Genomic DNA, 14,385 nt, shown 5'->3' on the forward strand with positions numbered 1-14,385 from the left:
AGCTAAACATAAAAGTAAATCCGTTGTTTATTTTCATTATACATATCGGTAACAATAAAAGCGAGATAAACCTAGAAAAAAAGTGTTTGGATAAACAATTTATTACTTACCTTTCTGTAAAATTTAACAAACCGTTTACAGCGCGTGTGAAATAACTAAAAAACAGCGCGTGTGAAATAACTCAAAACTAGGTCAGAAAATCAGATTCTTTAAAGATTGTTTTGTATGGTGATTCGTTTTATATATACACTCGAAATGTGTTTTTGTTTTGTGCAGGAAAATACAATTTTATGATGTCAAGACGTTAATCAAATAATACCTCGATATATTTGACACTCAGTTATAATTAAGTTTAATTTTTGTATTATCCCCTCTCATACGAATGATACGCCAAAGTCGACCACATACGAAAGGAAATTATTGGTGATCTTTTGGAATATAATAGCTCACAAGATTTACACATTTTATATAAATTCATAAATATTTAACAAAGTCGTGCAGTCCCTATTTATTCGTGATTTTTTTGTGTATATTTTTTACGCAACGAATGTTTCCTGAGTATGCATGGGCATAATAACATTAACTGTCTGCCCTGTCAAAACATCGTAGGAGCGACTGTCCGCCCTGTCAAATTTAGCGTAGGAGCTACAGTCCGTAGGAGCGATTGTCCGGGATTCGATATTGAACAATATATTTCCGACCAATTTCCATATTAAATTGTGGGACGATAAAGGTATTTTGCAAATATATATCTGTGTAACCCAGCCAGAAAAATTCCCGACCACCACGTTAATTTTAATTAGCAAAACATTGCTAATATAGATATTGCGAAGTCGATTTCTTAAGGCCCAGTCTCACTATGATGCCGGCTGAGCCCCGGTGCGTGATCCGGGATGAACCGGTACTTCACCGGGGACGACTGGGATGAACAGGGAACAAACGGGGCTTCATCGGTAAAGTATTAAATTATTTGAAAAAACCGGGACGGCACCGGGAACAACCGGGACGGCAACGTAGCTCCACCGGGGCCCATACAGAGCTACTGCAACGCCCCGGTTGTCGCCGGTTTTGCCCCGGTGGAGCCCCGGTGAATGCCGACAGAGTCCCGGTATAGCTACGGTACATCGGTAAACCGGCGCCATGCCAGGACGCCACCGGCATTCACCGGGGCTCCGCCTGGGCATTACCGGCGACGACCGTGGTTAAACCGGGGCGTTGCCGTAGTTCTTCCAGGGTCTGATGCCGGTATAGCCCCGGTGAGTGTCGGTGGAGTTACGGTATACCGGGGCTCTGCACGAACGCTGCCGGCTTTCACCGGGGCTCCACCCGGGCATTACCGACGACGACTGGGGCTCTGCCGGGGCTTCACCGGGATAAACTGTAGCTAGTCCGGGGTTGACCGGGACTCTGCCGGGTTGTTGACCTGCTTCAACCTGGGCGGCACCGGGAAATAGTGTGATCGCGTTAAAAAAATCTACAAATCATCCCGCTTCTCGCCGGGATGGACCGGGGCTCTACCGGCAATAGTGAGACTTGGGCTAGCTTCGGGATGAATGTTTCTATCTTAACCGAGTGAGGATATTACCAGTGAGGCCCAGTTTGTACGAGAATGGTTAACAGTAATGTTATTCAACTGATCATTTAAATGTTGTTTAAAATACTATTTCATGTTAAACCGAGTAAAGTGTCAAAACGTTTTTAATTATTCTAATATAACTCTCGATATACAGTGGAAATCTTCCAAATTTTCTATTATTTATATAATGCACCTTCATTGGAAGGCGCACGTCAAATAAATTCCATTTTAACAGAAAAATATGTGAAGTTGTCAAACCACAGATAAAAACCGTTGGTTTTACAAGTGGACGTACCTGTATCACGGTCAAAAATTACTTACAGGTTAATTAACTTAATTGAGATATAAAATATCCCCACACTTAAATAGGAAACAATCGACAATTAAACGAAGTGTGAACAAGTTTGCATGGGATCCAGACTTAAGCCCCCCAGGACAAACCCCCCCCCCCCCCCCCCCACCCCCAATGAAAAAATGAACATTTGGACAATTGACCCCCAGAAGAAATGACAAGTAGGATATAAGCCCCCCAGTGCTTATTTTGCATCTGGACATTTGCCCCCCAGTGCTTAATTTAGAAGTGGACATTTGCCCCCCAGTGCCTAATTTTAAACGACATTACTCGATTGAGCAGATAATCATGTCCAATTATCACCACCTTTTATTCCTTTTGATTGATTAAATACAGAAGCCTTTAATTTTCATTAACAAGTATATGATCAAAGCCACATGTAACACCTTCAACAAGCTGATAATCCTTTTGATTGATTAATTAAAAAACAATTCAAATTCTTTAAGATGTTTGTTTTACCTAAGATTAGGCTATTAAAGTGAGTTTCTGGACCTTTTTTATTTCGAATTATAATGATCCAAGCTTCTATGATTATATATTTATGAGATATGAAATAATACTGAATCCAAATACAGAGATATACTAGTCTAATGGAAAAAAACATATGATATTAGCATTGGGGGGCAAATGTCCACTCCTAAAATAAGCACTGGGGGGGCAAATATCCAGATGCAAAATAAGAACTGGGGGGCTTATATCCTACCTGTTATTACTACTTGTCAAAATGTTCATGTTTGCATGTACATTCTTTGTTTTTTTGTTTGCATTACTCAATATTTGAAGTTATAAGTTGATTGCAGATATTATCTGTTCAGGTTAACAACAGTACACTGTCCAAGTCTTAATATATGTATCAGGCACACATTTCAGCCACTTACATAATATTCAATATCGGTTGTTAATAATATCATATAAAACAATCAAGGTATATAAGTTTTAATATTTTAAAAAAGTATTCAAACTGTGATCTATGAAATGAGAAATGTTAAAGATTATTTAGTTAGATTATTTAGATAAGTTATTTAAGAAAAGATGTGAACATATTTCAGGTGGTCACATTCTATAAAAAAAATTAAGTTGGAGACACAAACATTAAGAGATTGTGTCAAAAGAATTAAATAACACTCCGTTGCCAAGATCACGAGACATCATCGATGTTATCAGCTCACTTTGTGCGTGCGCCACTTTTTGTGGATTGGAGGCATGTGGAGTTCTTAAGGAACTCGGACCCAGGATTGTAATAGCTTGCGAACTTTGATTATTTATGGCCCTCATAAAACTGTATGTCTTCCCAAATTATCCGTCATACAATATATTTAGATAACAATCTGAACTTTAATGTTTGATAAACAGATACAATACTCGATGCGAATAAACAAAATTAAAGAATTAAAGTCGAATCTCGTTGGCTTGTAATCAATTCGCTCGAATTTCCGATTGACTCAAAGTCTCCTCGAAGTACCATTTGCTTTTATTGTAATACATACAATTTTTTTGGTCGTTTTTCTCGGATTCGCAAGGGTCATATTTTCTGATGGCTCGAAGCGCTTTCGTAGTCCCGGTTACAATTTGTACACTACATTTTGTTATTTTATTTTATTTCAGTCTCATCTATTTACATTTACAACATAGTATTTACAAGATATAAAAACACATATATTACAACAACTGTAAATGACCCTTCAAATTTGAATTATAAGAGACAATAAAAAACCAATATAATACAATGAACACATTTATGGTAAAACATAGTGCATGTATTCTGTGAGTGAATGAGTGAGTATCATTGTGTAAATAAGAGTGGTAAGAGTGGGATTAAGGTAGGTGATATGAATACGAGTGAGTGAGTGAGTGAGTGAGTGAGTGAGTGAGTGAGTGAGTGAGTGAGTGAGTGAGTGAGTGAGTGAGTGAGTGAGTGAGTGAGTGAGTGAGTGAGTGAGTGAGTGAGTGAGTGAGTGAGTGAGTGAGTGAGTGAGTGAGTGAGTGAGTGAGTGAGTGAGTGAGTGAGTGAGTGAGTGAGTGAGTGAGTGAGTGAGTGAGTGAGTGAGTGAGTGAGTGAGTGAGTGAGTGAGTGAGTGAGTGAGTGAGTGAGTGTAGATGTGTGGCTGTTGAGTATAAGTTAGTAATGACAGTAGAGGGTTTATTGAGCTATAATAAATTAAAGTCTTGTTTGTTTGGATCGAATTCGCCTCGAGTCTTTTGAAGTTTAAATCGTTTAGACGAGCTTGGTTAATGTCACGCGATAATTGATTGTACAGTCGTTATAGTACTATATAATGAACAGAACAGAACATATCTATGGCATAGACTCTTGGTATACAAGGATGTGATTTCGAAGAAACAGTATCTTAACAATTTGTGCTAAACCGCTACGTTACAATTTCATGCGCTTTAATTAATTCATGAATACCACACAAACAGTGTTCTTGATAAACTGAACAGAACGATTAACGATAAGCTTGTTATGCTTAAGTCAAATAAATATTCTGTTCTGTTCTGTTCTTGATAAACTAGCGAATAAATATCGTTGTTTAATCTTTCTGTGGTGAGTTCAATTTGTTATTTGGTCACTGTTATTTTTAATATGTTAATTTGCCTTTGATAACTGTTTTTGTATTAGTGGCCTTTAATATTTGTCAATTAAATAATAATTAATAACAAATATATTTTACTAAAAATGGAAATAAGTTTACAGGGTCGCGTTATATAAATTCGGATTTTTCATATAATTGGGAACGTAATTGTTAAAATAATCGGCCACAGTAATGTTTATATCATACTTGATTATTTGAACAAAGCTGAGTTGTTGTGTTTTTGCAATTGTACTCAAACAAAAGAAACGAGTTGAGAATTGTAACTTGAGAGAAATAAACACTATCCCAAACAAAAAAAATCTAAAGCAAATTGTACTAAAATTGTCAATAAATTGGTAATAAATCAGAGAAATCCAATTCATTAGCATTTTTTACCAATTCATTTAACGAATAAGCAATAAATTGGTTTCTTCAGTGAAAGCCCTAACCCTATATGTTGTCAACTCATTATTTAGTCCCGATTTCTGTACACTTTATTTGAGAAAGAAAATACACTGAGTACTCTTTATTGCCCATCCATTGTAACAGAAAAATGTTTAGTACGATTTATTGCCAATTCACTATTTATAAAAAGACAAGCACTTTTTATTGCCAATTCATTATAGATAAAAAATAGAGCATTATTTATTGCCAATTCATTATAAATCAGGGGCGTAAATAACCTCCCAACATTGGGGGCGGTCCAGTTTCTGTACTGGAAACATAAAGAGGTTCGTTTGACATTCGTCCACATGAAAATACACAACAACCAATACAATATGACATGATTAGTAAATAATGTATCCACATTTCGAGCATGCGAGGAACCGTATGCTGCGTAGGATTTGCAGCAGCTGCTTCCGTTTGTCGGCCTTCTCCTTAGCGTGCCCCGCTGACAGCATCTCTCCCACGTCACGCGTCGTGGCGTGAAGCGTCACCAGTCGCTCGACCACCTCCTTGTGGCACTCGCTTTCGTCGTGCTTCCGGAACTTCTCGGTACCCGCTTTCCAGTTGAAGAAGCCGTCACTGATGAAGCTGCCGTCCACCTTCGTGTTGCCGATCTTGCCCAACTTCTTGGCCGCCATGCAGAGATGGCAGAACGCAAGGTCCCGGCTCTGAAAAGAATAACATTGTAATAAATTTTGTGTTAAATATTAATGATAATAATAAGAAACATTATTAAGCAACAAATTTTTTTTACAATACAAGTATTTTTTGTATGTTGTGTCTTTTTTTCTAAATTTCGTTTGTATTAAGATCAACGTTAGGTTCATAAAAGATAAGAACGATCGCAAATTAAAATTTAATACTTATATACATACCTCATCGTAGTGGAGCCATGTGAAGGAATCAAACCAACAAGATTGGAATGAACGCTGTTCTGGCTTTTTCTTCCCGAATGAAAGCTTAGGAAACGCAAAATTTCGAGGCTGATTAGGAATACTCATTTTGAACATTAAACAAATACATATATGATATTGTTTCAATGATGTCTAATCAAATAATAACTGATGTACTAAGAGAACAAACATATTTTCAAACTAATTACTGTTTTTCACGCGTATATTTACTCAAAATTGTTTTAAGTGGCAGTTACCTTTGAATTAAAGCGATCAATTAAAATTAAAAGAATCGCCTGTCTCTAATCAAAACACCGACAGTGCAATCACGGAAAAGAACAATAAAACAATTAACGCAATGACATTTACCCAGGCCCCTAGTTTATGACACGTAACAAGGGAGAATGACACATGACTATTGGCAACCTCAGAGCAGACGGAGAGGGGACACATGGCTTCTGCACTGACGGCGCGTGATTACAAAAATACTGGTTTTTTTGGGGGGGGGGGGGGCGATTTTTGGGGGATTTTACGTTTATTTATATAACGATGACTAGCCGAAATATTTGGGGGGCGGCCGCCCCCCTGCCCCCCCCCATTATCTACGCCCCTGTTTAAATAGAAATAAATCGAGCACTATTAATTGCCTATTCATTATAGATAGAAAAAAATGGAGCAATATATATTTATTGCCTATTCTTTATACTTCAATATATGTCTTGCATTTATTTAATGCATACTCATAATATTTGCGCACTGAAAATCATTTCCTGCTAATTTCAAACATTATTTGTAAGTAGCGATTAATTGGTAGATTTTATTAAAAAGTACAAAGCCATAAAAAGCTGGTTTCTGGCAATTTTAACATGAATAATTAATACAAGAAGGCCTGATTACAATTCTTGTTTATCAGAAGACCAGCCATCTTCATAAATACTGAATTCAATACTAATTTAAGTACATGTTTGGCAAAAAAAACTGATAAGGATCAAAGATATTTACAATTATGTCTTCCATAAATTAAGGTCATGGACGCTATACCTTCCTCAGTGCAGACGACCCAGCGAACACGAAAGCAAAATTTGTTTTTCTATGTCATTTATTTGTTTTGTTTTTTTATCCTTTTAAAAATGTATTGTCAAACAACAAAACACAATCAATGAGAAACAAACTAATTATTCTAGCAATTTGTATACATTTTTAACAAAACCTGTGTGCTGGCTATATCGATCATATGTAACCGTATAATATTGCGCTGCTTACTTCCCTTGGATATATCAGTGTTTGTTCACCTACGAATTTTAAATCGAGGCGTTTGCCGATATTGCTATTTCGGCATTTTCTTAAGACGTGTATACCGGTTAATAGCTCCGCATGGTGTAAGTTTCCACATGTTATCAATGCTATATAACTTGTTTTTTGTTAAGGCAGTAATTATTTATGAGGTATATTCATTCATTCAGGTTTTTTCAGTAAATGCTATTCGTACCCAAATTACGTCGTACCTACCCTTTCGACCCAGTTGAGGCTATATGTCCTATATGTTAGGGTAATTTCCAAAGCTTTTCTTTCGTAACTATGTCATTGTTTATTACTTAGGTATAGGCTATTCTTTTTACCTTTTTTCAGTCATTTAAAGTATTTTTTGATTACAATACATCATTTTCATTGTTCTTTACTGCAAAACTGAACATCTTTTATTTTGTTTTATTGCAGCAATTTACCACATTCATCGAGTTGAATCTAAGAATAAATACTGAATACCACCACATACAGTATTCTTTTTCGTCACGATCGGTCCGCTATAGGAGGTTTTTGTGTGACGTCACAAGAGGGGTTTTCCGTTACTAAAAATAGATTGGCCGTCAACTTCTTGATCGCGGCCAATTACATTGTATCAGAGTAAAGGTCGTCGGAAGACTTAATACTTACAATTTCGAAAAACAAAACTATAAATACCCGTATTCTTTTTCAAAATGAGAATTTAATAAATGATATTTCACAAAATAATAAAACATATAATAATTTGAATATTATTGTAAGCAAACTAAGCAAAATAAGTGGTGTGGATGCGATAGTGTTGTTTTTCATCCGCGATCGATATTTAGTGTAAGGGGTGCATTAAATCAGTTATAAAACAAAGCCCTAAAATAGCTCAATACATTTCAATCTTGAAATGTATTTTTAATTTTCTTTTACATTTAATGAATTTTGGTTTCGTTAACATTGAATGAAAATATTAATAAATTTAAGCATTTAAATTGAAAAAAACACCTGCATATTTTGCAAATTGAACTGTCTTTGCATGTACACGTATATTGAAAACTCGTCTGTAGTGATAATGGGCGATACAAATCTAGCATTTTATGATACCATTAATCTACACATTTATTTTTTAACGCAAGTATTTTATATCCCTATAATGACCAAACGCGATTGCTTGTTTTCATGATGATGTTTCGAACACTGCAGTAACGCACAATCTTTACACATTATAGCAGAGTTAACATTTGCAGGTACCCGTTAAATACGTTAATTGTGTAGCAGTAAATGTGTACAATATTTTAAATGTATAGTTATTAAACACTTTATTATTATGTTTAAACTGCCTAATATATATACTTAATAGTTCCTAGCTGTTAATCCATTTCGGACAAATGTCTATTTTTAAATATGTTCAAATATTTTGTTAAAGCAACTGTTAAGTTTTTGACTTAATATGTCGAGAGATGACATGGAGGTATCATAAATTGTGTTTAATGACCAGACACATGTGGTTAAAGCAGTCTGCAGAGACCCCATACAGAGTCATACAAGTATAGGTCCCTGGGTTTATGACACACTGTTTTCTTAGTAATTGTCTGGACAGTATCCGATCATATCGAGATAATTGGTTTGTGATAAAAAAGAGGCAATTTAACACTGGGTTAAAATGCTGAAACAAAGAGTGTCAAAATTGGTGTGAACAATTAAATAAAAAACATTAACATTTATCAAGAGGATTTAGTTAATCTGTAACAAGGTAAGTTTTTACAGACAAAGAGGTTCAAATCAGTTTCTATATGTTGATTACATAAAATCAATCAATTTGTTGTTTGTTTTCGTCCTTATTTGTGTTCGTTCATTGGATTCAATTTAATCTGAAAGAATTTCAATTTCTGAGTATTTTTTGTTCTTCAAAAGGGTCGCGAATATGTTTGTAACCTTATCATGATGCGCTTCATCAATGCAAACAATAGCAGAATGGCCGCAGTTTTGACGGCCAAAATTTGAGCATGCGCAAACGTGACGTCATTATCGGAATCCCCAAAACCTCCTATCTGTTTCCAGAACAAAAAAGTAAATTGACCTACACTTTGCTAGTAGCAGATGGAGATGACTGGTACTGGACATCCAACTAAATCCACGTTCAAAATTGGTCGCACTAAAGTCTCATCTGTATTTCAACCGGCTTAAGAAAGTTTATTGTATGTCAACACGGCATGTACATACGTCCGTTTTCTGCAAAAGGAAGGGCTCTATATGAAGAGAGAATTGATGACTTTAGGAAGCACTGTTCTGCTTCATGGCGCAAAGTGACTGAAAGTTTGTGCATAGTAAGTAGTTTAACGTATGAGAGTAATGTTGGTGAAATTAACCTGATTGAACAGCAATTACCTATGAAAGTTAGGTAAAAGTTAAAGACGAATTTAAAGTGTACTTAAAAAAATGTGAAATGTGAAGCAAGTCTTAATGAATTATCGGCTCTCACTACAGACGTGTCGCTACAGGAAAAAGCAAAGTTACATGCGCTGGAAAAGATTGACCAAAATAAACAATCAATATTAAAAAAAGTCATATCCAGCATGAAGTCAAACTCTGTCCATGGTGGTGAGAAGACACACAGTTCGAGATCCTCTACCCGTAGGAGTGAACTCATCGCATTGAAACAAGCAGAAGCCGAAGCTGCCAAGATAAAACTGAAATATACTCAACAAGAAGCAGCTCTTTTGAAACAAAAGGCAGAATCAGAAGCGAATCTTCAAGTTCTTTCTCAGCAAAAAGCTTTTGAAGCCGACGCTGCAGAAGTAAAGGTACTACAAGAGCATGATGTCGAAGGCTCTGATGGGTCAGAAAGTCATGTTGCACCAGACATTAAATTCAAATTGCAAACTTTGCCTGTTGTAAAACCTGACAATCTAGTTCAAGAAATCCACAAACAATCCAACAGTATCTGACACTAATATGGGAGAAAATCTGTGCAAATTTCTCCTTAAAAAAGACTAGCCTCTCGCGACTGACTATATTTAGTGACAAAACTGACTTTTTATCCCTGGAAATGTTTGTATGAATATGTAAAATGATGACAATTTATAATAGCTGTATTTATACAAGTATCAAAAATGTTGATTTTTAATGCAAAAAATGACTTTGTTTGTGAAAATGTTCGTTTTAATACGAACAAAGATGACAGTTAATAATAGTTCGTATTAATACAATATATCAAAAATGTTGATTGTTAATGCAAAAAAAAAGACCTTTTCCCTGAAAATGTTCGTATAAATACCAACAATGATGACATCTATGAATTTATCAAGTATTTCTGGGTTTTTTAAGTGCGTAAATTTACGAAGTCTGGTTTTGTTAAGAATCTATGAATTCACCAAGTATTTCTGAAATTGTTTAATAATGCGTAAATTTAGGAAGTCTGGTTTTGCTATGAATTTGCCAAGTACCGAGTATTTCTGAAAATATATAATAGTGTGTAAATGTTCGACGAATGTTAAGAATATATGAACTGACCAAGTACATGACTTTGTATTTCTGAAAATATTTTTAATGCAGCATAAATTTACGAAATATGATTTTGTTGAGAATATATGAATTGACAAAGTACGGGGTATTTCTGAAAAAAATATAATAGTGCGTAAATTTACGAAGTATGGTTTTGTTAAGAATATATGAATTGACCTGGTATTTCTGAAAATTGTAAATAGTGCGTAAATTTACGAAGTAAGGTTTTCCTGAGAATATATGAATTGATGAAGTAATTCTGAAAAAAAATAATAGTGCGTAAATTTACGAAGTATGGTTTTGTTAAGGATATATGAATTGACAAAGTATTTCTGAAAAGTTTTACTAGTTCGTAAATTTACGAAGTATGGTATTATTAAGAATATGAATTTACCAATTATGTCTGAAAAGTTTTAATAGTGCATAAATTTACGAAGTATGGTTTTATGTAGACGAATATGAATTTACCAAGTATTTCTGAAAAGGTTAAATAGTGCGTAAATTTACGAAGTATGTTTTTGTTAAGAATCTATGAATTCACCAAATACTGAATTTTTTTAATAGTGCGAAAATTTACGAAGTATGTTTTTGTTCAGAATCTATGAATTCACCAAGTATTTCTGAAAGTTTTTAATAGTGCGTAAATTTACGAAGTATGTTTTTGTTCAGAATCTTGAATTTACCAAGTATTTCTGAAAGTTTTTAATAGTGCGTAAATTTACGAAGTATGGTTTTATGTAGAAGAATATGAATTTACCAAGTATTTCTGAAAAGGTTAAATAGTGCGTAAATTTACGAAGTATGTTTTGTTAAGAATCTATGAATTCACCAAGTATTTCTGAAAGTTATTAATAGTGCGTAAATTTACGAAGTATGTTTTGTTATGAATCTATGAATTCACCAAGTATTTTTGAAAGTTTTTAATAGTGTGTAAATTTACGAAGTATGTTTTTGTTCAGAATCTTGAATTTACCAAGTATTTCTGAAAGTTTTTAATAGTGCGTACATTTACGAAGTATGGTTTTGTTAAGAATCTATGACTGGTTTTTTTTTTAATAGTGCGTAAATTTACAAAGAATTTTTTGGTTAAGAATCTATGAATTTACAAAGTATTTCTGAAAATTTATAATAGTGCGTAAATTTACGAAGTATGGTTTTATTTATGAATTTACCAATGAAAATGTTAAATAGTGCGTAAATTTACGAAGTATGGTTTTGTTAAAAGTCTGGTTTTGGTAAGAATCTATGAATTCACCAAGTATTTCTGAACATTTTTAATAGTGCGTAAATTTACGAATAATGGTTTTGTTAATCATATATTTCTTAAAAAAAAAGAAGTTCATAAATTTATGCCACATGGTGACAAGCAATGAAAAAAACTACTGATTTTTCTCCCTTAAAATGTTCGTAAATTTACGAAAAATTTCTTAGTTGATGTCAAATGTGTTCTTTTTGCATTAAAAATGTTCGTAAATTTACGCACTTTTTATGGGAATATAAAAGTTTGATAATTCCTGTTCATGCATTTTGATTCAAGGTTAAATTTGTATGCAATAAAAGTGAGAAAAAAACACCTGTTTTTCTTCATTTTGCAACGAAAAAAGGGAATATCAAAGGATATTCCTTCATAGAATTCCGATGCGTTTTAAATGAAATCTCTTTTTAGCAAAAATCCAACTTAGGCGGAAAGTGTCGTCCCTCATTAGCCTGTGCGGACTGCACAGGCTAATCTGGGAAGACACTTTACGCACATGCATTATGCCCAGTTTTCTCAGAACACAACTCATATATAAAATGATCATTTTCGCTCACGAAGTCAATATGTAGTGCTATTCTACATAGCACGTTGAAGAATTAAAAGTGTATTATAAATAACAGAGACAATAATTAAGCAACGGCGTACTTTACGTCAACAGTAAAGGAATGCATGCATTCGTGATCTTTAAGTATTCGTTCTTTAACTTAGGTTTTCAGCATCTTGAAGTATCCATTTCCTATGTAAATACAGTTCTTAAGTCAACCAATGTATAGCAGTTCCGTAGCTAGAGGTACATGGAAGCCTGTAAGTCTAGCCTTTGGAGGCCAATTAAGCTATGTATTAAACAAGAAATAAAACGAATAAGTTGTCTAATAATATTGCTAATATTTCAGCAGTAAACATTTGTACAATGTAAATGTAATTACAATATTAAGTATATTTTTGTATTGTGCAATAAAACAGCGAACAATACAAAAAATAAACATCGAGAAACATATGCAATTATTATGTTGACTTATTTTACACAATTTAAATTAAATGTGTTATGGTAATAACTTGAAGCTAAGAAACACACATCATCGACGTTTAAATCAGCGTTTTCAAAATAAACAATATACACCCTCTTCTTCGAAGGGAGCATAAAACATGTAAAACGTTGTAAGTCATATTAAGGAATTTTTTCCAGTATGACGGGGTATTTAGGAATGTTGTTCTTATTCTTATGATATATTGCCTCAAATTGTTGCTATTCTATTGTTCTGGTGTTTCTTAACCATTTAGTAATAAAAAGCCATTATATTGAATAATTATTCTCTAGTATTGCTCTTGTATTTTTAATACGATGCCATGGTGATGATCTTAAGCCATACAATATAAAACATTCAACTCAAGCGCCATATACTGTTTGCCCGTTGACTGATTTCTTGCCATGTCACAAGAAAAACCATCTATCATCCATCTGATTCAAAAACAGTAACCGATAATGACTTCTGTTGGTAGAATACGGGGCTGATGTGAATGTTAAAATGCACTTGTAGGCAACCTTGTGGATGTTGATATTGTTTTCTCGAAAATTATACGCGTATATATAGTTCAATTCAGTTCACTTAAATCAGCAATGTTCAGGGTGGTAGTTTTTACTAAAAAATGATGTGCGTTTTTTAAAATCACTTTAATGCGCCTGTGTATAAGAACATTGAAATTGAAAGAGTCACACTCTCTAAGAGCCATATCAAATGTGTCATGTTCTGAGAAAACTGGTCATAATGCATGTGCGTAAAGTGTCGTCCCAGATTAGCCTGTGCAGTCCGCACAGGCTAATCAGGGACGACACTTTCCGCTTAAACTAGATTTTCGGTAAAAAGGGACTTCTTTCAAACGGAAAATACCTTTTAAGCGGAAAGTGTCGTCCCTGATTAGCCTGGGACGACACTTTACGCACATGCATTATGACCAGCTTTCACAGAACAAGACACAAATATGGTTTACTCGAAAAGTATGTGCCTCTTTATAAGTCAGTCAAAGCCGTGCTGTAATGGATGCAGATCGTATTCTATATGTCCCGTTTGTGCAGACGCCGGCGGTTGTTATCACTTTTAAATAGTGATCACACTTTTCTACAACATAAGACGAAGATGTCGAAGACCGAACATATGCGGTCAGTTGGAGTAACTTAAAAAAGTCGATTTTATCCACATAAAGCGTTACTTGAAAATAATGATTGTATTGAATGTATATTTCATATGAAAAATATAGTGATTGAATAAAAACGATCATCACAAAGCTTCTAAATATTAATGCATTTAAACTATTGTTTGTTACTTCTATTTTTTAATTTTTGATGTAATAGTAATGGTCTTGTTGTTTTGTGGACTCACCATTTCTACGTTAACAAACACATTCATTCTCGAAAATTTTCAATTCCTTTACTATGAAATAATAGCATTTTCTTTTATTTTATTGAAAGCAATGATTTGGCGCTTTATATAGATTTCCTTCAAAATATATGTTGT

Source organism: Dreissena polymorpha, chromosome 12 (genome assembly GCF_020536995.1).
Source record: "Dreissena polymorpha isolate Duluth1 chromosome 12, UMN_Dpol_1.0, whole genome shotgun sequence".
Taxonomy (NCBI): domain Eukaryota; kingdom Metazoa; phylum Mollusca; class Bivalvia; order Myida; family Dreissenidae; genus Dreissena; species Dreissena polymorpha.